General features: G+C 39.4%; 1 protein-coding gene across 5 annotated transcripts in view; it reads left to right on the top strand.

The window, feature by feature from the left end:
* LOC124723158 (palmitoyltransferase ZDHHC2) overlaps positions 1-26,882 on the top strand; it is a 279,047-nt gene that overhangs the window by 11,700 nt on the left and 240,465 nt on the right. The window lies entirely within an intron of this gene.

Here is a 26,882-nt window from a genome sequence, read left to right as displayed (position 1 = left end):
AGCGGCGACAGGTCGTAAACACGCATGATCAGAATGTAACAAACAATGCATGACACAGTACAATAATGGATTTTCAGCTTAGAGTGACATAAACACCTATAACAAAGAGAACGGCACTTATCAGATCAAAGCAAAATAAGCAATCGATTCAAACCAGACAAAGCACGCGAAAAAGGAAGGGTACCCGTATAAATCCGGACGGAGCGCCTGACATAGCAATGGCTACCTGGCAAAGCTTAACTGTTAAGCTTACGACTCGAACCAAACTACTGTAGCTGTATCTTCATCCATTCGACCTCAATTGTTTCACGTTACAATGGACCAACTGTTTTTCGATTTGGAGGGGCGGTCTAAAACTTTTCTCTCACCTTGAATTTCGAGTCTCAAATTTCGGGAGCGGCTTAGATTCGGGAAAAATTGTTTTCCTTGATTTCGAGTCTCATTTTTCGGGTGCGGCTTAGATTCGAGTAAATACGGTAAGTCTCTTGAATGAGAACTGCCTTCTAGTGTTTTTATATTATCACCTACTACTATTATGTAAGTGAATTCTCTGGTATCCTTTTCTAGTAGTACATGCAGTTACTTGAGAAAATGTCTTACTTGACAACTTGGAGATCTGTACTGCCCTAATATTAAGCTCTTCTTCCTTTCTCTGTATAGCTGCTGCTTCAAGACAATTTCTGTATGTTTCTGTCTGTCCACCTTTTTGTTTAAATATACAGCAACTCTGCCTCCCTTATGTCCCTGTCCACTGAAACATGCAAGTTTCTTGTATCCAAAAATGTGGCTGGAATGTTTACATTGTTTTTGTGTATTATAAAAGCTATGTCTTGGTTTGCCTCAATCTTTGACATCAACACCATCTGGCACCAAGTTAAAACAATACAGTCCTCAAGTCTGCTGTCTTCCGTCTGACATGAAGTTCCCAATGTTCCAAATGTTGTCTAACAGCAATTATGAGGCGGTATGTTTTTCTTGTATTGCTAACTTCTATGAGCCTACGAAAGCATATTGTAGGTACTTGTACTCAGTATGTATTTCCATTCTTGCTGTTACTTTGGCCTCATAATTACTATGTATTAGCTTTCATAATTTGTCTTTTGTGTAAATTTGCCCCAATTATCTGATGACTCAGAACCCATCATACATAAAGTTTTTAGCAATTAAGACATTTCCGTGGAATTACTACATGGAAAATCTGAATGGTCACATACCTTACAAATGGAAGACTTCATATGTCAAATGGAAGAACGTTGTACATCTTGATTACATGTTCTTCCAGTCCATGTTCACACAGTCTCTGGTATCTCAGAATCAATTAGTACTTCTATTGCTCTCAATTTCCTAGCAGCACAGTGTCCATTTTGTTGTAAAATTCTTAAACTTGAAGCATATCATGTTGAGAATTAAAAAAGAAGAAGAAGAAAGTGACCAGCCTACCAAATGCAAATTCCTCTTTCACTCAGAAAATGCTCTAAAACTGCAAAAACAGGAATGAGGTGTTGTCATCAGTGAAGTGTGAACAAAAAAACAGGTGAAACACATCTTTACTGTGAATACGGTTACTGCAGCTCACACACATTTGACTGACAACTTGTAGTAAGTTGGGTGAAAGACTCCAAAATAGTTTGTTTTCCTCTTTGCTACCTACTTGTTGGTAAATTCTGCCATAAGCATTGCACAGTATCAATCTACATAAAAACTCCTATTCTGAAAGAACAACCTCAAAAGGTACTGAAGACTTGGAAAGGTATATAAAACTAAAATTATAATTGGTAGATGTAAAGCACATGATACTGTAAACTCTAAAAATAATGCTAAAGCAGCTTGGAATGATACTGAAAAGGAAATGATTGATTATAGTAAAGAAAATGGTGTCCCACAATTCTCAATATTCTGTAAATCATACTAACTGTGCCACTCTGCCCTGTAATTGCACCTTGGATGATGTAGAAACCTTATTTACTCAGACTGAACAATGTGTGAAATTAATTACCACAAATTTCCTTGGTTAATAGTTACTGTAGGAACGCAAGTACAAAATTCTTCAGGAAGTTGCCACATTCAGAGCTGTTAAATAAATATAAGGGAGAATCAGATACTTAGTTTAAGTGCACTGAATTTTATTCTGTTGAACTCTTAGTAATGAACCAAATTGAAATGTGATTCAGAAGTGAAAAATAGCTTGTAATTTTTATGCAAGCATTTTTATTTTGCAATATATTGTTACAACACACTTCAGTCCATCATGTGATAAGGGGCTTCAAATTCATGCCACACACACTGCTCTGCAGACATCTAAATTTTCTCCACTAGTTACACAGCAATTCATTTAAATATAATCAAGTAGTATTTTCAGTCAATGTATCAATTGAGAGACGACATTGCAAAAAAGTTTTTATTTTCTTTATTAATATTGCTTAGGTTTCCACATCACCAACAGGGGTACCAAGCACAATGCGTTACTAGTTTGTTTTACATGGTGAGTTTCCCCAGTAGGCCTACAAACCATGGAATGTACAGAAGTGCACACACATCTAAAACTTAGTGCCAACAGTAATTATGGTCAGAATCAGTGAGAACATTTAATATTTCACTTTCAGGCTGCCTCAATGCCGAAACAATATTTGCTTTTTCAGCAAGGGTTGGTTTCTTCAAACTGCCCTTTGGCTGTTTGTTACATTTACCGGGTCTCTCTCATTGCTGGGGCGCCGTGGAGCTTCCCTGCAGTCTGATTGAAAAAGTGACAGTGAATGAGCTGCATCTTTCTGTAGTGACTTCAGGATTTCTGTGGACACTTTACCTGAACTGACACGGTTAATCAGAATTTGGTACATGGACACTAGTTCGCGGGCCAGAGATGTGTTCTCATGGTCATTAGTATTTGTTTGCAGCGAAAACAAAATGGCACAAGCCTCTTCTGTCACAATTGCTTCAGTTGGTGTAAATGTGGCACTGGAATGTAATGTATCCATCATTGACACTGCATGATTGTGTTTGCATATGTTCAAATGAATTAAACTGTCCGCACAGGAACAACTGAAAGTATGTATACATATATTACATTTGGAACACATGATCTTGCACTCCAATTTACATTCAATGTTATTTAAAATAACAGTACGTGTTACAACACAATGTGTTTGGGATTTCACACGAGACTTTGAGCCATCAGTATTGACTGTTATGTCACTCTCCTTAACACTACATTAAGCTTTGTGATGAGCCTCAATAACATTGATTCTATATGAATGGCCACCCTTATACAGTTTAACCATTCGAGCACACAGTTTGTCACACACTAATTTCATCAACACAACAAGTAGTTTGTCAATTCTATTGTTTGTTTTTTCCCTCTAGATAACAATATTTTAAAACTGGATGCATTACTTCAACGTGCATATTTGTATTCATACCCAGATTGCGGCGGTGACAGTATGCAGACTGTTGAGGCAGGAAAAAGTAATTTGAAGAGAAATATACACCAAAATCTCTTGTACCTTCATCTGCTTGAAGCTGCCCGATGAAAGATTCCAGCAGCTCATCAAAATTGTCTTTGTCCGGTTCTTCAAGCAATGTACAAAGAGCTTTGCACAGAAGTGCTTTCTTTTCTTCATTGCCACGGACTGTCTTCAAATTATTCTGCCAGCTGCAGTCTATGTGCCAAGCACACGGCAGATTATTTTCTGCAGGTCCCATGACTAGTGACCACGCACTGTGGAAAGTATTAGTGTCGTCAGACATGAATACTGACATTTTTATGACTCTTTCACAGCACTAAAGAAATTAATCATTATGAAAGTAGTCTCCTGATTTGAAACACAGAATGCTACAGACATACCTGAACCAAAGTCGTTTACCACTATCAATGTGGTCACCAACAACTTGTAAACATTTGTACAATGTGTGGAGTCTACACATACAATATTTTGTACAAATCTCACCAATAACTGCTTCTAGTAGTCAGTCATTAACACTATCACAGTCAGTGCTATCAAAATCTTCCCTGGCCTTACCTTCTTTCTTATAGAGGAGAACACAGTCTTTCATTTTCTCCAACCACATACTAACACTGACGTCATTAGTGCTATGCTGCGATCATCACCAATGGCGAAGTCTCTCTTAATGTTATGAATGTCATGTCGAGTCAGGAGATGCAGCCGCTCCACTCTGCTTGAGTGAATGGAGTCCCACACATCATCCAGAATTCTCTGGAAAGTGACCCCCTCAGCAATTTTATCTGCAACTTTTTAAAATCACTCCAACTACAAAGAGGCGAGTTCTGAGTTTGATCCATCCTATTTAACATGCTGGACAAGAAAAAAAAAGTATTGCCTTTAGTCTATTCAGATGCATTAATGATCTATTCTTAAACAATTACTGTGACACATGCAATAACACAGGGCAGTACATAAGTATTTCAGAACTTATTTCCACACTTGTATTACTGTAATACACCTGCTGTCACACACCCAAGTAAATGGCATTACAATCGCCATTATTGTGGTCAATATGGTCCACAACATCTGGTCTTTTACAACTGCATTAATGCTACCATCTCCCACGTCCAGCCATCCTGGTTTAAGTTTTCCATGATTTCCCTAAATCGCTCCAGGCAAATGGCGGGATGGTTCCTTTGAAAGGGCACGGCGGACTTCCTTCCCCGTCCTTCCCTAATCCGATGAGACCGATGACCTCGCTCTCTGGTCTCCTCCCCCAAACAAACCCCATGCTACCATCAGAAATTGTATTCATATGAACTGCCAATCAATATATTCACACCTTTTGCTCCAGATCACATATCCATAACAATATTAATTTCTCAACAGTAAAAAACAATGTTCCCTCACTACAAAAAAGTCAGTCAACTACATATAACTAAATAACTAAAAGAAAACCTGGCAATGGATTCTGAAACTTTCATGCCATATTTACTTGGGATCACTGAAAGGCCAGCAAAATTCTACAATTAAGGTACTATTCAGCAGTGATGGCTTCTCTATCAGAACTACTCAGGTGCAGAAAAGCAATGTTCTGGTCATGGCTGAAATGTGTTCTGTAGTAAATGACCACTTTCTTCTTCATGAAGCTCTGTCACCAACGAAATGGTTCCCCACCTTGCAAGTACCCTGGAACTTACACAACCTTTTGCCACCTGACTTCGATGAACATGTGTCACGTCTGTGGCACAGAAAGGTGGTTTTTGCAGTGCCATACTTTAAATGCTTAGTGCCATAACGAGAGACAAATCTACTTTTTGTTTCTCTCTCCTCCTCAGACTTCCACTTCAGAAAGTCTAAAATAAAAGCATCGATGAAAAACAATTGCGTTCAGATTCAACAAGTGTAAAATAAACAGCAGGAGGAAAAAAAAAAACTGCACTGTTAGATACCCTCACGAGTTACTGGTTACAAATAAGCACATGTTCTATTGACCAACAAAAACAAGAGCTAATAGCCACAGGTCAGGGAGGTCTGTAATAATCAACAATGGACGATATTAATTTAAGTAGGCAGTGTACATTTCACTTACCGTCCTTCGTTTGGAATTCACTAGGCCTATTTTGTTTTACCATCTCAACCATGTGCTCCTGCTCCACATGTAGTCGCAACTTATAAAAAAAAAAAAAAAAAAAAAAAAATTAAGCTGCAGCCACTTTTTGAGCACTTAATTTTAGCTAGCGTGGGGAACCATTTCGTTGGTGCCATAGAGCTTCATGAAGAAGAAAGTGGAATTTGTAGTGTCATTTAGTACAGAACACATTTTGGCCATGACCAGAACATTGCTTTTTTGCACCTAAGTAGTTCTGATAGAGAAGCCACCTGGCTGTATTTTATGCACATTTCTCAAATGAGCATTCGAATGCTTTCTCGCTGAATATTCACTGACATATAAATAACACGCAACAGAACCAGCCATTTCAACTAAATAACTGTCTCACGATGTGCAAGGAAATTCACACACATTAAGTGTGAATACGAGAACGTGTGTAGCAGAGATGTTGCATTCGCTCAGATCTCACCCATTCTTCTGATTAGCTACTGATTTTAACTTTCAGCCAATCAGCATCGCGATCAGCGGTTCACGTGACCCAAGTCCTGCTTATGGGTGAGGAGCGGAACAAGCTCCGCCTCCATGTGCTGCAGGTGCGCAGTGCAGGCAACACAAACGTGTTTCTTAAACTTCCACAAAAGCAACTATGTGTAGGACAGAGTTAATCGTCAGTTAAATACTTCGTGCTATCGCAATTGAGATGACTGTTTGTACTGACATATTAAATAAAGACATTAATGTTCTTCGTTATCAATTACCGTATCAAAATAAATGCGGTATTAGAAGTAGGTAAAAGAACAATTTACGACACTAGGAATGGAAGATAGCTTATTGTTTATTTTTTAAAGTTACTGGATGCCACACATTTCAGCATTTTTGTATAATAAAACAAGGATGAACAGGCCAATTTTGCTGTAGCTTCTAATTCCGATGCACTAACAGTTTGACTTTCGCACGTAATCGTTTTCTCTAACTCGTCACTTGTATCTGAAGTGCCGACGTCGACAGTGAGGTTGTCAATGGCTACGCTATCACACCGCCATGCCTCCAGTACTCCCGCTCAAGCTCTTGCACCTTTTTGCAGTAACTTTTCCAGTCTTCCGCAGTAACAGCCTGAAAAAAAAGTGCTTGCAAGAGTCAATATTTTCAGATGACATGTCACCTGTAATGTTGCTCTCCCGAGTCTCTTTCTTTTTGCCCACGCTAGCTCAATGGCATTCAAATCGCAATTGCATGGCGTAAAGCGAATTACTTTGTGGCCCTTGTTGCCAGTATGTCAACTGCTTAAGATTTCGCTGCCGCCCTATTCAGTATAAAACTCTTCTATTGTGTCCCTGATGACTCGTTTGTTGAAGTCACCAACAACTGATTCAATTTCCCCGCGTATTCTCCTAAGTGGAAGAGAATAAAACACTTTTTTTACGAACTGCATTCGAATATTTTGATAAGTGGGTTAGTGTACGATTAGTCATTACTATAAGCATCTTGTCTTTCCACTGGCTCTATCAGTAAAAGAGTACACATTTTAAATTAATTACAACCAAATGTAGAGCTATTTAGAAATATTCTCTTATAGGATTATAATTGAAACTAACCTCTCTTTGCCAGGAGTTCCTGGGGATACGTCTGGGTGATTCCTGGCAAATTCTCTAACTCTCGCAGTACTACGCAGGCTATTCCCAGTGTACATCGCAGCTCTGAGGGAAGACTGTCAAATTGGTTGTAACGGCGATTTTTGTTTTTTTCATCATCGCAGCACTTCACTACATTCATCATTTTACGACAAGCGGTCCTCATAACCGGATTATTTTCCCGAACTGGAGTCGACAGTAACTCCTGCGATGGGTCAGCAACCGGATCATCACTCATTTTCGAAACAGTGAAAACACAGCTGCTACACACTGACAGCAACAGCACAGCTAAGCGACCGACAGAGCAGGCAACAAGGCGGACGACAAATGCAGTGTACGCCATACAGTTGGCAACATGTACAAATCACGACGCCACGAAATCTCCCGACTGCTGTCGATAGTTTCCGATCCGGAACTGGGGTGCCCGCGTGCCAAGTTATAGTTCCCATATAGCATGGCATTATACCATAATAAAGATCCAAACATGAGATAATACAGTACTGGTAGTCAGAGAAAAATTACATCCCGAAAACAACACTGAAAAGCTTAGTATCAGGTTGGAACATACTTCATTGTTGGATGGCGTTGACTGTGCGGAAAGTTGGGCAGAACTCCACACGAGGCCATGAGAGGTTGGTCTGTTGTTGGACGAGACGAAACACAGGTCATGGTTGTATTCCTGTCTCCAGGCAGCTGATCTAAATGTAAATAGATTCTTAGCATCGAATACATGGCATAAGTATTCGTCTTCTGCCCAGTTTGCAACTCTGTCCAATCGTAATAGAGGTAGGAACTCAAATTCTCCTAATTACCTCTATTCCTCGCCAATTGGACTGGGTTCTCCGCAGACCTGGACAAATATTTGGGATGGATACCACCTACTAGCAAAAATTACGAAAGATTTGTTGGTGCCATGATAAGCACGGCCAAGAAGCACATACCAAGAGGGTGCCGCAAAGAATACAACCCTGGATGGTCCCAAACCAGCGAAGAACTATACCAGAGCTTCCTTGAATCTGGAGATCAGGAAATAGCGGATGAACTGCTTCACAGCTTGGATGCGGCCAGAAGACAAAAGTGGACGGAAACTGTAGAAAGCCTCAATTTCCAAACGTCTAGCAGGCAAGCATGGTCACTGCTGAGAAAACTAGAGTGGCCCACCAGCACAACGACAAAAAGCAGCTGTAAGACCAAATGCCATAGCTGTACATCTAGTTAACGTCTAGGACACCAAAAGATAAAACACATACAAGTGAAGTGAGAACTCTCGCCCTTTCTCTAGCGAAGACATAGAAAAAGCTCTGAAAGATGTCAAACCAACAAAGGCACCAGGTTTCGACAACGTTCACCATGAATTCATAATAAACTGTGGCAAGTATATAAAAGTAAGGCTGGTTCGATTTTTTACAAACATTGTGCAAACTGTCAATATCCCACAAGAACTCAAACGCTCTAAGGTATTAGCTATTCTAAAGCCTGGGAAGCCAGCTGACAACTCAAAAAGCTACAGACCAATTGCCCTGCTGTCTGTAATTTACAAATTACTAGAGAGGCTTATATATAACAGAATTAGCCTAGAATTATTCAGGGTGATCTCAGTTGAACAGGCGGGCTTTCTGCCAGGAAGTAGTTGTAATCATCAGGTGTTGTCATTCACTACTTCATTGAGGCGGGATTCCAGAGAAAATCGAAAACATCAGTGGCCTTTATTGACCTCTCAGCAGTATACGACTCTGTGTTGAAAGAAGGCATCATGTACAAAATTCTCCGAGTAATTCCTTGCAAATCTATAGCATGCTTAATAGACAACATGCTCAATGATAGGGTGTTCCAAATAAGTATGGACACTGACTACAGCTCCATCAAAAAACTAAATAATGGCTTACCACAAGGATCAGTGCTCGCACCACTGCTGTTTAGCCTCTATATTGCAGACCTCCCGGAAACACAATCAAGAAAGTTCGGGTTTACTGACGATTGGGCCCTCGCTACAAGATGTAGCACAATTGAAGCATCTGAGGACATCCTAACGAAAGACATGAAGATGATGGGTGAATATTTCCGTAAGTGGAGACAACCAAATGCTTCCAAAATAGAAGTTAGTTGCTTCCACCTCGACAACAAACTCGCTGGAAAGGAACTCAACATTCGATTTTAAAACACCATTCTCAGGCACAGTAAAACTCCGAAGTACTTGTGCATGACGCTGGACAGAACACTATCTTTTAAAGAGCACCTGACAAAGACTGCCGAAAAATTAAAGGCAAGAAACAACATTATTCAAAAGCTCTGTGGTACTACCTGGGGAGCAACGGCCTCCACTCTCCGCACCTCTGCTTTAGCAGTTGTATTCTCGGCTGCCGAATACTGTCCTCCAATTTGGCTAAACAGCCCACATGTAAAAAAAAGGTGGATGTCCAGTCGAATAACACTCTAAGGATGATTTCTGGAGTAATTAAACTCACTCCAGCGTAATGGCTCCCACTATTAAGCCACATCCCGCCGCCACACCTGCGACGTACTGACACCCTTGTACGTAAATTCAAAAACATCATGGGGAAATCGAAGCCTGCCAATCTACCAAGACACTGAGGCTGCAAACACTAATAGGCTTCGATCTAGGAACCCGCAAACAAGAACATCAAGGACCTGTGCACAAGAAGGTTTCAGAATCAAAAACGCATGGTCTGAAAAATGAAATGCATGGCAAAGTCATAACATGCCTTGCATCACACAAAAGCCACCTGGTTTTGACCTACCATGCAGAACGTGGTCCACTCTGAATAGGATTCGAACTCGTCATGGCAGATGTGCTTACTCCCTGTATAAATGAGGTAAAATACCATCCCCTCAGTGTGACTGCGGAGAAAATTAGACCATCAGGCACATTGTTGAAGAGTGTTCCAGAAGAGCCTATAATGGGAGCCCCGACGACTTCCTGCTTGCAACTCCAAATCCGATAGGTTTTATCAATAGACTTGATGTTTGTATGAAATCCTTAAACTTTGTTATATTAGTGATGTTTGTTTGCAATTATTAATGTTTGTTATTTTAGTGATTTGTCTGTTTCTTTCTTGTGTGTCTGTATTGTCATACGACAAATAAAAAAAATAAATACTTCATTGTGAATCTGAAAATACGAGTGTGCATTTAAAGTCGAATCCTGCATTTTAGTATGGTTTACGAAATTTCGATGCTGTTGGAGTATGATGTCCTGTTTCCTTTATGGCGTAATGTAAGGTCTCTTAATGCTTTATACGTACCAGCTACGGGCTTCCTACGTCATCGTAGCTGCGCACGCACATTAACGCCTGTTTTCCGGCGGCGCTCTCTGCCAACTGCTGAAACAAACCTCTTTCTAACAAGTCTCAAGAAAATATTGCGAATGGTGGTTTGAAAAGCGTTATTTTCAAAGCAAATTACCTTTTAGCCAAAGTAAATTGTTACGTGCGAGAATGCGCGATGAATTTCTTGTATCACAGAGCGTCTGACTCTCTCTTTAACACTTTGAAGACCAGCCACTGAAAAGAATTTAGAGCCCAGAAGACCAGACATTTTTGTCATTGTTTTAAATTTTACTGGCACATTTGTGTGATGTCTCTTATACCGAAACACAGGCAAAAAAGACCGATATTACATGTGAAAGCTTACCTTCTCTTGCAGCTTATTAATCTTAGAGACCAATATTATACGTGAAATCATAACTTTTCATGTAGCTACACCATGTATATTAATTTAACCCATTCACTTTGCCTATTTGTGTGTTCGTGCTGCTTAACAGTGATGTTGCTGTTGGCTCGCTACATCACCTGTCGTATGTTCTAAATATTTGTTGTCATCAGCTGGCGAGATGACGTGACATGATCTATGACATGCTTACAAGAGGGCATTGCAATCTCGATTTCAATTCTTCGAAAACTAAAGTGCTGTGTTTGTTGGAATTCGAATTTATAGTTTCGTAATACCGAAATATGCAGCGTACATGTTGCTGCACATCAAAGCATACTCCAGAACGTTTTATTTATTTATTTATTTTAATGCTGGGTTTCGTTTACTTACGTCCCGGGAAGTTGTACGGTGGTGTATAAAACCGTTAACTATTGAAAAGATTGATAAGTTCTACAGTTTTTTTTTTTTTTGTGTGTGTGTGTGTGTGTGTGTGTGTGTGTGTGTGTGTGTGTGTGTGTGTTTGTTCCTCAGGTCAAGCCTTGGAAACCCTCATACATGATTTCTCACTAGTTAGAATTATGTACATGGACTATATTGGTTGAATTAGTAAGTACGACTTCCTGCATTCTTTTGATTAGGTATGATCCATTGAGTGGCTATACCACCAATCCCATAAAACTTAAATTTATCCTGGAGAATACTGTGATATACACAGTTGGATGCCTCAAATAGGTCACAGGAAATACCAACGGGTGCTATTCTATTATACACTGCGTGCAAAATGTGGTGAGTGAATATGTAAATGGGATTCTCAATAGAGCAACCATTCAGAAACCCAAGCTGTGATTTACTGAGAATATTATTGTTGCTAAGGCGAGATACTGTTCTAGAATACATCATGATTTCAAAAATTTAGGAAAATGTCAGCAAAGAAATAGGACAGTAGTTCTTGATATATCTTATCACCTTTCATAGAGAGAGAGAGAGAGAGAGAGAGAGAGAGAGAGAGAGAGAGAGAGAGAGAGAGAGAGAGAGAGGGGGGGGGGGGGGGGGAGAGTGAACACGGCCATATTTCAGCCTCTCTGGAAAAATGCCACATTTAGTACTCTATTGGAAACACCATCAAAAACAGATTAGCTTTTATATTTGAGAGAATGTATAATTTTCTTGATATCAGGAATTGAAGTTGGTGACACATTAATGAGATTGAATTTTATGAGAGGTGATTTTTCAACATACTGCTGGGAGTTTTCCTGTGAGAGATTTTCCATTTACTTTCTACCACATTTGAAGAAATGGTTGTTAAATACGGTGATGAGCAAACTGTTCCTGATTGGCTGCAAAAGCAAAAAAACTGTCACCTCCCATAGCCTGCTACATCATATTGAGTTGTAGCAGGCCTAACAGCATGTGGGCTAGGTATGCTGAGCTGGAAGAAGCAGGTCTAACAGTGTGTGGTGCATGCACCATTCGAAAGACTTAGTTCGTGTACATTGTTCACCACTGCGTGCTGCTATGTAAAAACAAGACCTGGCAGTGCATCCTTGCTGTGTGTCATCAGTCAGGCCTGTACACATTTGAGATTTGAAAGTCCTTACCAACTCTTCAACACAGTGTTGACTTTGTGGGTGAAAGAGGGCAGTGGTGAAGTGCTCAGTTCCGTTTCACTGGCAAAACAGTTTAAAGTCTGACGATGCTCAGACAGTCGAAAATTTATCAGTAAATTGTTGAAGTATTCATAATAAAGTTCCTGAACTTAATGTCCTCCAGGAAAGTGATTGCGCTCAAATTATTTTCTGGACCAATAAATGGCTGAAATCCAACATGGAAAGCGTTGAGCTATTTAATGAGTGTTCATCGCAGTTGACAAAAATATCTCTGTATTGAGGTCGAAGCTGAGAGTGACAGGGAAGTTACCTGGTCACATATAACAAGTCTAGGTGAAACATCATTAATTATTGGATGTTTTTACCAGCTACCTGATTCTGCTGTGACAGTTCTAGAGTCATTCAAAGAAAGTCTATGGTCAGTAGTGCAGAAATACCAAGATCATGGAGACTAGATGGAGGCAGCTTTAACGTACAGAGTATACACTGGGATGTCTATGAATTCATTGCAGGGGATTCACATTTTCTGAAAACTGTCTTCAGCAGCTAATTCATCAGCCCACAGACAATGGAAATAGCTTAGACCTTGTAGGTACAAATAGGCCACACCTTACCTACAACATTAGTATAGAAACTGGGATTAGTGATTGTGATTTCATTATAGCAGCTATGGTTATGAAAGTTAATCAGTCAAGAAGGATAGGAGTGTGTTTCTGCTAGAAAGAACAGATAATCAGTTCTTAGCATTTCACTTAAGACAACGAATTGACATATTCAGTTCTAGTAGTATGGACGTAGAGGAATTGTAGGCAAAGTTTAAGCAGACTGTAAATGTTGACCTGGAAAAATATGTCTAGGAGGTGGATTAAGGATGGGGAGGACCTACTGTGGTTGAATAATGGGATTCAGAAACTGCCGAGGAAGTAGATGCTGTTGTACTCTCGGTTCAAAAGAGAATGCAGAAATGACTAGCGAAGTTTATTAGAGATTCATGCATGTGTGAAAAGATCTATGCGCAAAGTATACAGCTAGTACCACTGTCAGCTAAGAAAAAAATCTGACAGAGAACCAGAGAAAATTCTGGTCATGTATAAAATCGCTAAGTGAGTCTGATATAGAGAGTTGAAGATACAAAATGAAAGCTGAAGGTTTAAATTCTGCATTCAAGAAATAGTTCATGCAGGAGAATTGTACAGACATACCGTCATGTGACGAAACAGAATCCTCTATGGACGGCATAGTAACAAGTATATCTGGAATAGAGAAATAACTGAAGATGTGGGAAACAAGTCCGTCACCAGATCTGGACGGAATTGTGAATATTTCACCCAGTGCAAAGCCCCAAGTGACTGGAAAAAGTGCATGTGACTGCTGGGTATAAGAGGGGCAAAAGAACGGACTCGCAAAATTACAGACCTATATTCTTAATGCCGGTTTCCTGCTGAATCCTTGAACATATTCTCAGTTTCAACATAGTATTTTTTTTTTTTTTTTTAGGCTGAGAAGCTTATGTCCACGAATCAGAGTGGTTTTAGGCAGCATCGCTTGTGTGAAACTCAGCTTGCTCTTTTCTCAAGTGATATACTGCAACTATTGGTGAAGGACAACAGGCAGAGTCCATATTTCTAGAGTTCCAGAAAGCATTTGACACATGCAGGCTGTAAATGAAGGTATGAGCATACGGAATAGGTTCACAGATATGCGAGTGGCTAGAGGCCTTCTTAAGGTATGTTGTCCTCGTCGGTGAGTGTTCATCAGAGATAAGAGTATCGTCAGGAGTGCCCCAAGGAAGTGTGATATAACCACTGTATTTATATATACATAAATGGTTTTGCGGACAGTGTGGGTAGCAACCTGCAGTTGTTTGGTGTTGGTGCCGTGGTGTACGGTGAGGTGTCTAAATTGAGTGACTGTAGGAGGATAGATGGTGATGTAGACAAAATTTCTAGCTGGTGTCACGAATGGCAGTTAGCTCTAAATGTAGAAAAATGTAATTTAATGCAGATGAATAGGGAACACAAACCCTTGATGTTCAGATACAGCATTAGTAGTGTCCTCCTTCACATGGTAAAGTTGTTTAAATATCTAGCCATACGATATGAAATGGAACATGTATGTGAGAATTTCAGTAGGAAAGGTGAATGGTAGACTGTTTATTGAGGTAATTCTAGGGAAGTGTGGTTATCTGTAAAGGAGACAGCATATAGGATGCTAGTACGACCTAGTCTTGAGTACTGCTTGAGTGTATGGGATCTATACCAGGTCGGATTAAAGGAATACCGTATTTACTTGAATCTAAGCCGCAATTTTTTTCCGGTTTTTGTAATCTAAAAAGAAAAAGCCTGTGGCTTAGAATCGAGTGCAAAGTAAGTGGAAGTTCTGAAAAATGTTGGTAGCTGCCGCCGCAACTTCTGCCATCGAATATATGTATCGCTACACAGGCTTGCTTTGCAGGCACAAAGATAAATACTGGCGCCAAAACCTCTGCGTCAGTAAATAACTTAAAATAAAAAAGGTGGAAGACGAGCTTTTTTTCTCCACCCCGAGTTTCGACCACTGCATTTTCATACATTATCCAACGAAGTAAATACAAATTCCGTATTGTTCGTCTTTGAATGTAGCAGCATTTCATTGTACTACAAAAATCTGACTGGCAAGACTGTTTGGGGTTTTTGTCAATATGGCCAACTCTACATTGTGAATTTTTTCCTACCTGTGAGAAGAGATGGTTGCTAATAGGAACTTTTATGGATTGTGACTCACATGCAGTATTCTCTTCACCATAAGAATAATACGAATATAAACATTTTGCCATGTATTCTTTCGTGTTTGCTGCTATCTCATAAATCCTGTCTGCCTAATAAACTACGAAACTAGTGAGACAACAGCAAACGCGGAAGAATATACATATCATGTCATGTTTATATTCGTATTATTCTTATGCCTAATAATGATACAGTCAGAAATGAAGCACAGCAATTGACTAGATTTTTAACTCTAAGATGACTAATTTCTGTGCAGAATGTAATGTACTAAAGAGGCGTCTGCAAAGATTTTCAAACTGAGAAAAATTTTTGCCAAACTCTCTTTCAGAACATCTTCTATCAATCACAGTCTATTATTTGGTTCTTGTTGATCATTATCAAAAGAAAGCAGCAGTGTAAGTAACAACAAATAGCAGTCTCTTGCCATAGTTTCGCTAATGAGACAATTCCTCTCTCCCCTTGAATTGAGTCTCAAATTTCAGGTGCGGCTTAGATTCGGGAAATTTTTTTTTCCTTGATTTCGAGTCTCATTTTTCAGGTGCGGCTTAGATTCGAGTAAATACGGTACATCGAAGCAGTTCAGAGGTGGGCTGCTAGATTTGTTATCAGTAGGTTCAAAACAAAATACAAATGTTACGTAGATGCTTCAGGAACTCATATGGTGATCACTGGAGGGAAGGTGACATTCTTTTCGAGGAACACTATTGAGAAAATTTAGAGAACTGGCATTTGAAGCTGACTGCAGAATGATTGTCGCCTCCAATGTATTTGCATGTAAGGACCGTGAAGATAAGATAAGAGAAGGTAGCTTCATGTGGAGGCATATTGAAAACCTTTTTCGCCTCATTCTATTTACGAGTAGAACAGGAAAGGATACCGGGTGCCATCTGCCACATGATGTTAGGTGGTATGCAGAGTGTTCATGTAGAGATAGATGTTGAACAAGATGTGCTGCAACCTTCAGTGTCAAAGATCATTGCCAGTGCATAGACGGTAGCTCTGGCCAGCGCTGTTGCTATCAGTGGTATGTAAGGGAAGTTAGACGCATTGTCCACCACAGTTAGACACATGGATCCCAGAAATGGCCTGACAGTCTCTACATAGCCTCTCCCATGGGTGGGTAGGGTTCTGCCATGCGGTGAAATACAATACAGGGGCATCCTGTTTCAGGGAGCAGTTTATCATACAGGGAAACACCTAAATAATTGCAGGTACTTTTGTTGAAATTCGTAATTCATTTGTGCTGCTGCTAATGCTATTGAAATGGGCCGTGTAGGTTTCTCTATGCTGTCCAGAATTTAGTGCAACAAGACAGCAATGGCGCCATACTATGCCACATCATACCCAAGAGTTGAAACACATGCCATTTTAAACATTCAATATTGAACTGTCTTTAAAAGCTTCAGTAGCTTCAATATGCATGGACTATACAATATGAAATAAACAAACATCCTAATGAACCATTGTGGTGCATTTAATTTTGGAAACCAGTGTGATGTAAGGGTGGTTTTAACTACTTTTAGAATTCCATCTATATAATTCTCTCATCAGTTTGTTTACCGTTTTAACCTTATTTTTTTGTGTGCCATTATAGACACACTACTCTTTGGCTGTTTTGCTTTTGCTGACTCTACTGTAGAAATGAGTGTTCCACCTTTCCATTCCCAGTTCACAAATGTCTATTTTGATTTAGTTTCATTGAAAACCTCCATATGTTGATGTTTCCTCCCTGAATATTCCAAGTAGCCACGATGAATGTACATTTTTGTTTCCACGTCTGAATTCTATGTCTCCTGTCCAATTTCACAAGTTGTATTAAAGATCTTTAACTGTACTGTGTATATGAAGAGTCTACTACTGTCAGTTTCAATGTAAAAGTGCAGTGATGATACTTTCTAATAGTACTACACCACTGTTACTTAAGTTAATAGTGCCTGATAAGTTTGAATCCAAATCCATGTATGCTCTTGAAGTGTGGGTCCAAAAATGGACACAGGAAGTAAATTTATCTGCCCTCTGTTTTTGTACCTTGTCAAAGGTAATCTGAAAAGCAGCTTTTGTGCTGCTGTAGAAAGCTAATGTTGGAGAGTAATCGTGTATTTACTATAAAATAAAATATAACAGTGGCATTGCCTTACCAGCTTTGACATAGGTTTGCCTTTCTGAAGTCTTGAAGTGTGTGTGTGTGTGTGTGTGTGTGTGTGTGTGTGTGTGTGTGTGTGTGTGTGTGTGTGTGTGTGTGTGTTTTTTTAAATCTACATGTACATGTACATCTATATCTACACTCTGCAAGCCTCCATTATTCCCTGCAAACCAATGTAAGGTGCATGGTGGAGGATATGTCTCTCAGTATCAGTTATTTGGGTTTCTTCCTGTTCCGTTCACTTGTGGAACATGGGAAGAGTGATTGTTTGAATGCCTCTATCCATGCAGTAATTATTCTGATGTTATTCTTATGATCCCTATGTGGGTGATACGTAGGGGATTATAGTATATTCCTAGAGTCATCATGGGAAGAGTTACCCCAAAACACACAAAGTAGACTAATTTTTGTGTCGAATGATCACTTACTTCAGATAGTAAAAATGGCAGCAATAAATCTTTGATCAAGATCCTGAATGTGGGCTTTCCATGACAGTTTGCTATCTATCTGAACACCTAGAAATTTGAACTGTTCAATTTTGCTAATCATATGCCCATTCTGTGAAATTAAGACGCCGGGTTTTGTTGAATTGTGTGTTAGAAACTGTAAAATATGAGTCTCTCCGTAATTTAGTGTTAGTTTATCTTCTGCAACCCACGAACTTATGTCACGTACTGCATTATTTGAAACCGAGTCAATGTTGCAGATAGCATCCTTTACCACCAAGCTAGTGTCATCAGCAAACAGAATTATTTTAAAATTACCCATAATACTAGAGGGCATATCATTTATATAAATAAGGAACAGGAGTGACCCCAACACTGATCCCTGGGCCACCCCTCCCACTTGACCGTACCACACTGACTCCACATCACAGCCATTCTCAATACCGTGAATTAGGAACTTTTGCTGTCCATTCTAAAAGTAAGAGATGAACCAGTTGTGAGCTACTCCCCATATTCCAAAAATGGTCCAACTTCTGGAGCAATATTTTGTGATCAACACAATCAAATGCCTTAGTTAAATCAAAAAATGTGCCTATTGTTCAAAACCTTTTGTTTAACCCATCCAGTACCTCACAGAGAAAAGAGAATATAGCATTTTTAGGTGTTAAGTGACTTCTAAAACCAAACTGTACATTTGATAGCAAATCGTGTGATGTAAAATGATAAATTATCCCTACATACACAGCCTTTTCAATTACTTTAGCAAACAGTGATGGCAAAGAAATAGGCCTAAAATTGTCCACGTTATACGTTCCTCCCTTTTTATAAAGCGGCTTTACTACTGAGTACTTTAATCGTTCAGGAAACTGTCCATTCCTAAAGGAAAAATTACAAATATGGCTAAATACAAGGCTAACATGTCCAGTACAGTACTTTAATATCCTGCTAGGCACTCCATCATATCCATGAGAGTCCTTAGTCTTCAGTGATTTAATTATTGACTCAATCTCCTCCTTGTCAGTATCATAGAGTAGTATTTCAGACATCAGTCTTGGAAAGGCATTCGCCAAGAGTGTTACATGATTCCCTGTAGAAACTAAGTTTTTATTTAATTCACCAGCACTGCCCAGAAAATGATTGTTAAATATAGTCTGTCGGTAAACTGATGAGCAAGCAGAGTCCCCACTCTGCCAACCCAGCTACATCATATGGCGCTTCTACAGGCTGTTTCACAACATAGTGCTGGCCCTGCCGCGGTGTGCACTTTAAATCTGTGGTGCCGCCGCATACAGATAGATACATCTCGGCTCCGTTTATTTTTATACGAATGCATTAAGACTACAAGGAATACAAAAAAAAGATAGCTTCTTCCGAAACAAAACATTATAGAGTAAATAATATTAACATAAGAATGGAAGTCAGGATTCTACTGCAAACATAGAACCAAATGCCTGTTCATGTGAATGTATGTTCCTCTATTGCTATTCTTAAAGCAAACCCCATATAATGTAATCAGTCTGTAGCATTTAAGGCTTGCTCTTACTTTGTATTTCTACTAAAAGGTAGAAGTTTTCTTTGGAGGACTGCATTGAAACTTAACAATTCTTGCAACATGAAGTGTGTTTAAAAAGTAAGCAGTAATTTATAATTTTGTGCATTGTATTAAGTCAGATTTGCACTACTTTTTGGTCACTGTCTTCATAAACATGTCTCAAAAGTATGTGTACAATGTTATCCATATTGGGTATTCACTCTGTTGTCAGCTGTCAGAAAGGTTACATGTGTTTTGGTAGCATCAACATTTATTTGTTTTGTATAAAAATAAATTAGAGAATCTGTATTAAATTTTGTTATAAGAGTGGAATAAAGTGGATGAAATTTTTAGAAATGTTAAATATTGCTTTTGGTGAGTCTGTTATGGGTAAACCAAGGGCAGACAAGTGGTGTAAACATTTCAAAGCAGGCTTTTAAGGACAGTCGTTTTGCAAGCATGAATGAGATTCAAAATGCACAGTTGAGAGACCTATAAACTATCCCGAAGAAACAGTCCCTAAAGTGTTTCGGGAATCAGAAAAAAGCACTGCCATAAGTGTATAGTATGTAACGGGGAATATTTTGAAGAGGATTACATTGCTGTAGATTAACAAATAAAGTTCCTACCAAAAAATAAAAATTAATATGCGAACGCACCTTGTATGTCAAGCTTTTTGCTTAGAAGTCCAGAATCGGTGTACATGTTTCGAAGGAAATTTCACCAGTGTTTAGAATAGCTATTGCGCGCATGTTTTAAGCAATATGTCTTAGAACCAGGTGAATAGTGACAGACAGAGATATAGTGTTCCATAAGCATCAAAGGTTTTACTTGATTTTGAAACTGTCTATAACGATGGGTTTCCTCCCAAAATTGTTAGTTTTCCTTCATGGTGATTCCAGTAAACCATGCGGCTTATTTTTGCGTTCCTTCCTTATGCGTCCTATTGGGTAATGCTGACGTTTGCATAAATTGCAGGCCTTTGATTGGTACTGTTAATATTAGCCAACAGTTCTATTCGGGTCGCCTCTTTAATACACGCTGTAATAACATTAGAGACGATCAGACGCTCGTTACTTCGAAATACCTCCTCTTCTTAGTATTTTGCACATTTTCTTGCAATGCTAAACTGTTATCCATCACTTCTGGATATCGAAGTATATCAGTAAGTACACAAAATTAACTCACTGACATTGGCAACTAAGATCCCACGAACAGAAACGATGTATATCACTGCACGCCGATCTACACCGCTAGACAGATAACTGGCAACAGATTTTGGGTGCCCCTGTAGGCCGGTGGCAGCGTTCTTCCAGGAAAGGCCACTTCCCCCACCAAAAGCGCTGCTTACTCTTGAGTTCACAGACAGACTATACTGTACGTATTTCTGACTTGTCAGTAACAGAAATATTTCTGCTGCCAGTCTCCCATCACCATGAGCTCTGGGCATGCTTCATTGACCACTGTATGGCTCAGCTGTGAAACATTGTGTGTCAAAGGAACAGGAACCTCGGCTTGACCTCCCAGGTCACAAGCATAGTAAAAACTTCTATAAAAAAAAACCTCAATCTGCAGATGTGCTGCTCACTGATGAGATGCATGGCTGTTGAGATTGAACAGTCATTAGAGGACAACCTGGGGAACCTGCCGCACCTCAGTTGTATGAGACTACCTTAGACACACTGGGCTCTGTCTAGGTGGACTTTTATATCCCTGGCTGCTCATGGGACCAAGAAGCTGGTAGGTACTAACATCCAAACAAATAAGGGGGCTTGTGTAGCCATTCCTCCAAACTCAGGGATATTAAAGAATTCTAATGTGTTTAGTGACGTAAAGCATGTTGCTGTTCAGAGTATGTTTTTATTGGTTAAAAGGAAATAGAGTTCTGAAAAAGTATCTCCTTTTTAAATATGGAATGGTTTAGAGGAGATTTCAGGTACTTTAAAATCAGTTAAGTGGTTATGAAATGGGGCAGTGTTGGTGCAAACATCAAATTCCCAACAAGTAGCAAACCTGCAGATGGCCAGAAGCCTTAGGTAATATGCCATCGAGACTGATCTCTATGCCACATTAAACTACAGTAAAGGTGTTGTGACATGCAGAGACCTGGTGGACATCTCCAGAGATGACTTGAAAGCTGAATAGGCCAAGAAGGCATTGTACATGTGCAGAATATTATGAAAAGCATGGAAGGCGATCTGATTAAATCCAACTGCGTCATCCTTACTCTTAGTAGCACAAAACTCACAGAAATTATTAAGACAGGTTTACTTTGCCTAACTGTGTGATCCTATGTCCCCAACCCAATGCCCGGTTTTGAATTCCGGTGATTTGGGCACACCATTCTGGGCTGTAAGGGAGAAGCCATTTGTGGCAAATGCGGTAAGGCTGCCCATGGAGTAGTCAGATGTTCATCTCTTCAAAATGTGTGAATTGCTCTGGGACTCACTCTGTCTGGAGTAGGGACTGTCATGTCTTCCTTGAAGAATGGAAAATACAAGAGATTAAAACCACATGACTTACCTCCTGTGGTGGGGCCAACAAGATTTATAAGACCATGCAGATTGGGGCAATCATCTCGCCCTAAGACTGAGACCCCACTGATTATGGGCTCCCCTCCCTAGTGGAAAGACAGGGTGAAAGTGCAATCTTCATGGTAGGTGGCTCCTGTATTACAGTGGAACATTAGTTGGTTCAGGACACATGTGGGGGAACAGAAACTGCTAGTGCAGAAACACCCCATGTGCCCATGTTTACGAGAAACACATTTTGTTGCGACAGAATCTTCTCACGAAATTCCAATCACCAACTTTTTCCTCAGAATGCGAAAATATTTTGTTAACACTGACCTACATAAGGAGAAACGATCACCACGATAAAATAAGGGAAATCACAGCTCGTACGGAAAGATATAGGTGTTCATTCCTTCCGCTCACTATACGAGATTGGAATAATAGAGAATTGTGAAGGTGGTTCGATGAACCCTCTGCCAGGCACTTAAATGTGATTTGCAGAGTATCTATGTAGATGATGTACATGAAGCATCTCTGTAAAAATTGTGTGTTCTTCGAACCTACCAGTAGCAAATCTAGCAGCCCACCTCTGAATTACTTCAATTTATTTATTTAACCGTGTCTGAGCTACATCTGTAATTAATTAATAGGCTATATATACTAGGTTACAAATACTAGTAAATAATAGTTATACATTCATGATCCTCACGTATCGTAGGTTGTCGTCATTGTCTAAAGCAAGGCTCATATCTCTCTCAAGTGTTGAGCACACTTCACTGCAGCATCATTGGCCAATCAGAGGTCTTGGAAAGTGCATGGAGCCAGCAAGGATGGACAGGTCAATAGGTGTTTCAACGTTTGTTTTCCTCCACATCGGTAGGGCTCATTTTCGATGTATCCCCACTTGAACAGGTTATCCTGTGACCTTCCCATTTGACACCTAAGTCTGTTTAGGCTCTTCCAGACTCACCATTCCAATTGTGATGCAGCAGGAAGTTTTTATTTAATGTTCCAACTGCTTTTATCCAATTTCTGTTCCCACATTGATTCTCTATTTCTGGATTGGCTTCCGTTTAGTGGACGTTAGACTTTTTTGAAATCTTTCCTAGATTTAAGTCTTGCCACTGCTGGATGATGTGTGTGCGGGGAATGTCTTTGCACTGCCTGCTTTGTTTGACCATCGCAAATGTTTGCTGTCCGATCTGCGGGGGGCTATTCCACAACACACTAAAGCAGATCACGGTTTGTAGGCTTCAGGCATCCTGTAATTAATTGACAAGTCATTCAGTGCTGCATCTAATGTCTGAGCATGTGTCATTCTTCTGCATATGGAGCATGCATATTCAGCTGGAGCAAAGCACAAAGGCAGGGATGATGCACATAGAATTTAAAGATTTGCTCTCCAGTGTGAGTTTGTACGTTCGCAGATCATACCATTTCATGTGTTAACTTTTGCTCTAGTTTTTTCTACATATTTCTTGTAAGACAGTGTTTGATCTAACATGACTCAAAGATAAACTGGGTTTGGGTAATGTTTTATTTTAACTGAGTTTCATTGCAGTTGTCATTCCCTGTTGATTCCTTACTGTCCAGATGAAATAAAAAAGTCTGTCTCTTTGCTGGGTTCAGTTGAAGCTGGTTCCAATTGTTATATTCAGCTACTACTTCTAACGCATCTGTTACGTTTCTCTCACTCTGTTTGATTGATCTGGATTGGCAGGCAATGGATAAATCATCAGCATAGATAAAACTTCATGTCATTGGTCCAACTGGTTGGTCATTTGTATACAGACTGAAAAGTAGAGGGGACAAAACACTACCTTGTGGGAGCCCATTCCCCTTGTTCCTCCAGTGACTTCTTTGCTCTTAAAATTCTTTGCTTTGATGTATTCCTTTAATCCAACCTGGTATGAATCTCAAACACGTGATCAGTACTCAAGAATAGGTCTCACCAGTGTCCTATTTGCGGTCTTCTTTACAGGTGAACCGCTCTTTCCTAAGGAGACTGTTTGCCTTCCCTACCACAGTTCTCACATGCTCACAACATTTTATATCACTTCGCAACCTTACGCCCAGATATTTAAATGACTTGACTGTGTCAGGCAGGACTCTAGTAATACTGTAACCAAACATTACAGGTTTGTTCTTGCTACTCATCTGCATTAACTTAGATCTTTCCACATTTAGAGCTAGCTGCCATTCACCACACCAACTAGAAATGTTGTCGAAGTCGTCTTACGTCCTCCTACAATCACTCAACTTCAACACCTTACTGTACACCACAGTATCATCACCAAACAAATGCAGATTGCTGCCCACCCTGTCCATCAAATTATTTATGTATGTAGAGAACGACAGTTGTCCTATCACATTTGCTGGGGCACTTCTGATGATACCCTTCCCTTGTCTCTGATGAACATTGGTCATTTTTAATTTCTATTCATTTACACGTCAAGTTCTGTAGGACAAAATGGAGGAGCAAATCTCCAAGGTTATGGAATGTGTCAGTACATGAAATTACAACATAAAAGTAATAACAGATAAAAATGAAACGTTTATGAACCTGGAACAAGTCAATCCATAACTTTAAGTAAACACAATCAACAATACCGCAAGAATCGGCTTAATTTTTCAAGGAAATTCTCGACAGAATAGGGGGACAGGCCCATGAGTAAACTCGTCGGTTTAGATTTGAAAGTGCATGGATTACTGCTAAGATTTTTGAATTCGAGTGGTAGCTTATTGAAAATGGATGCAGCAGTATACTGCACACCTTTCTGCACAATAGTTGAGGAAGTCTGATCAAAATGCATGTTTGATTTCTGCGAGTATTAACTGAGTGAAAGCTGCTTATTCTTGGGAATAAGCTAATATTGTTAACATGAAATGACAGTAAGGAATATATATATTGAGAGGCCAATGTCAAAATACCCAGACTCGTGAACAGGGGTCTACAAGAGGTTCGTGAAATGGCACCACTTACTGCCCAAACTGCCCATTTCTGAGCCAAAAATATCCTTTTAGCATGGGAAGAGTTACCCCAAAATATAATACCATACAGCATGAGCGAATGAAAATAAGCAGAGTTGACTAATTTTTGTGTTAATCGATCACTCACTTCAGATAACGTTTGAATAGTAAAAATAGCAGCATTAAGTCTTTGAACAAGATCCTGAATGTGGGCTTTCCACGACGGTTTACTGTCTATCTGAACACCTATAAATTTGAACTGTTCAGTTTCACTAATCATATGCTCATTCTGTGAAATTAAAATTACAGGTCTTGTTAAATTGCGTGTTAGATACTGTAAAAACTGAGTCTTACTATGATTTAGCATTACTTCATTTTCTACAAGCAATGAACTAGGTCATGAACTGCACTACTTAAAATTGAGCCAATGTTGAACACAACATTCTTTACTACCAAGCTAGTGTCATCAGCAAACAAATATTTGCATTACTCACAATACTACAGGGCATATCATTACATAAATAAGGAACAGGAGTGGCTCCAACACTGATCCCTGGAGCACACCCCACTCGGACCCCACATCCACAGCCTTTCTCAACGTTGTAAATGATGACCTTTTCCTGTCTGTTGCTAAAGTAAGAGATGAACCAGTTGTGAGCTACTCCCTGTATTCCGTAATGGTCCAGCTTGTGGAGCAATGATTTAATGATTAACACCTTAGTTAAATCAAAAAAATATGCCTAGCATTCGAAACCTTTTGCTTAACCCATTCAGTACTTCACAGAGTAAGTTGTTAAGCAACTTCTAAAGCCGAACTGTACATTTGATAGCAAATCATGTGATATAAAATGATCAATTTTTCTTATATACACAGCCTTTTCAATTACTGTAGCAAACATTGATGGCATAGAAATAGATCTAAAATTGTCTACCTTATCCCTTTCTCCCTTTTTTGTAAAGTGGCTTTACTACTGAGTATTTTGATCATTCAGGAAACTGACCACTCCTAAAGGAAAAAATTACAAATATGGCTAACTACATGGCTAACATGTGCAGCACGGTACTTTAATATTATGCTAGGAACTCCATCATAACCATGAGAGTCCTTAGTCTTCAGTGATTTAATTAATTACTGACTCAACCCCCCCCCCCCCCCCCCCTGTCCCCCCTTCCCCCTGCCTGTATCACAGAGGAGTGTTTCAGACATCAATCTCAGAAAGGCATGTGCCAAGAGATTTATATTATTCCCTGTAGAAACTAAATTTTTATTTAATTCACCAGCAATGCTCAAAAAATGATTTGTTAAATACCGTACATATATCTGATTTATCAGTAACAGAAATATTTTTACTACAAACTGACTTTGTATTGCCGACCTTGTGCTGCTGACCAGACACTTCCTTCACAACTGACCATATGGTTCTAATTTTATCATGTGAATTAGCTATTCTGTTTGCATACCACGTACTTTGCCTTCCTAATAACATTTTTAAGCAACTTACAGTATTGTTTGTAATGGGCTGCTGCAGCTAGGTTGTGACTAGTTTTAACATTTCGATATAATTCCCACTTTGTTCTACATGATACCCTTAGGCAACTAGTCTGCCACCCAGGCTGCCTATTACTGCTAGTATCCCGTTTAGAATGTTCTGATGGAAAACAGCTCTCAAAGAGCACTAGACATGTCTTAAGGAAAGCATTGTATTTATCACGTATGTTATCAGCACTATAACCATCCTGCCACTCTTGTTCCTTGGCAAGGTTTAAAAATGCTGTTGGATTACCTTTCCTACATAGTTTGTAATTATATGTGACATTTGTTTGAATACAAAAGCCTTTTAGTGTTAAAATTTGTGGATCATGGTGTGAAAGGCCATTCACCCTTTTACTAACTGAATGCCCACCTAGCAATGAAAAATGAATAAAGCATTGTCTATGGCTGTGCCACTGTTCTCCTGCACCCTAGTTGGAAAAAACAGTCTGCATCAAATCATATGAATTTAGGAGATCTACCAACATCCTTTTCCTTGCACCATCATATACAAAATTTATAT

This window comes from Schistocerca piceifrons, chromosome X (genome assembly GCF_021461385.2).
Source record: "Schistocerca piceifrons isolate TAMUIC-IGC-003096 chromosome X, iqSchPice1.1, whole genome shotgun sequence".
In the NCBI taxonomy this organism is placed as follows: Eukaryota; Metazoa; Arthropoda; class Insecta; order Orthoptera; family Acrididae; genus Schistocerca; species Schistocerca piceifrons.
The sequence above is the reverse complement of the archived record's forward strand: the minus strand, read 5'-3'. Positions and strand labels throughout refer to the sequence as shown.